Source organism: Sinocyclocheilus grahami, unplaced genomic scaffold (assembly GCF_001515645.1).
Source record: "Sinocyclocheilus grahami isolate Dianchi unplaced genomic scaffold, SAMN03320097.WGS_v1.1 scaffold73.1, whole genome shotgun sequence".
Taxonomy (NCBI): Eukaryota; Metazoa; Chordata; class Actinopteri; order Cypriniformes; family Cyprinidae; genus Sinocyclocheilus; species Sinocyclocheilus grahami.
The window spans coordinates 1,112,006-1,112,540 of NW_015505252.1; positions in this window are offsets into that span (position 1 = coordinate 1,112,006).

A 535-nucleotide genomic window follows, 5' to 3' on the forward strand; every position below is an offset into this window, starting at 1 on the left:
CTCCACCGAGTTCAACAAATAATTCACCCAGAAATGAAAAGTCTGCCATTATTTACTTGCCCTCATGTTGTTTCAAACTCGCTCTGAGGAACCTGTCACGGTCCAAAAAAGACAAAAGCATGCTAACAGTCATCAGTATGACTTCAATAGTCATGTAACAGCTTTGTATGAGGAACAGACTAAAAATTAGTCATTTTTTGTGCGTTGCATATGTAAAAAAAATGAAATGGAACGCATGCAACCTGTTTAAATATGGCAAATGCAGAATAATTTTTGAGCCAGTGATATTTTAGTATCATTGAGATACTATTATAGTTTTTATTAATATTTTGGATTTATTTTTATTTTTATATGTTTCTATTTTAATTGTAATTTTAGTTTGAATTGTAGTGTTTTTTTAATTTATTTGTCATTTGTATTCATTTATTTATTTTTATATGTCTATATATAGCTTTTTTCAGCTTTAGTTATTTTGGGACAAGATACTAAACTAAATAAATTACTAAATAAAAAACTAAATGCATATATATATATA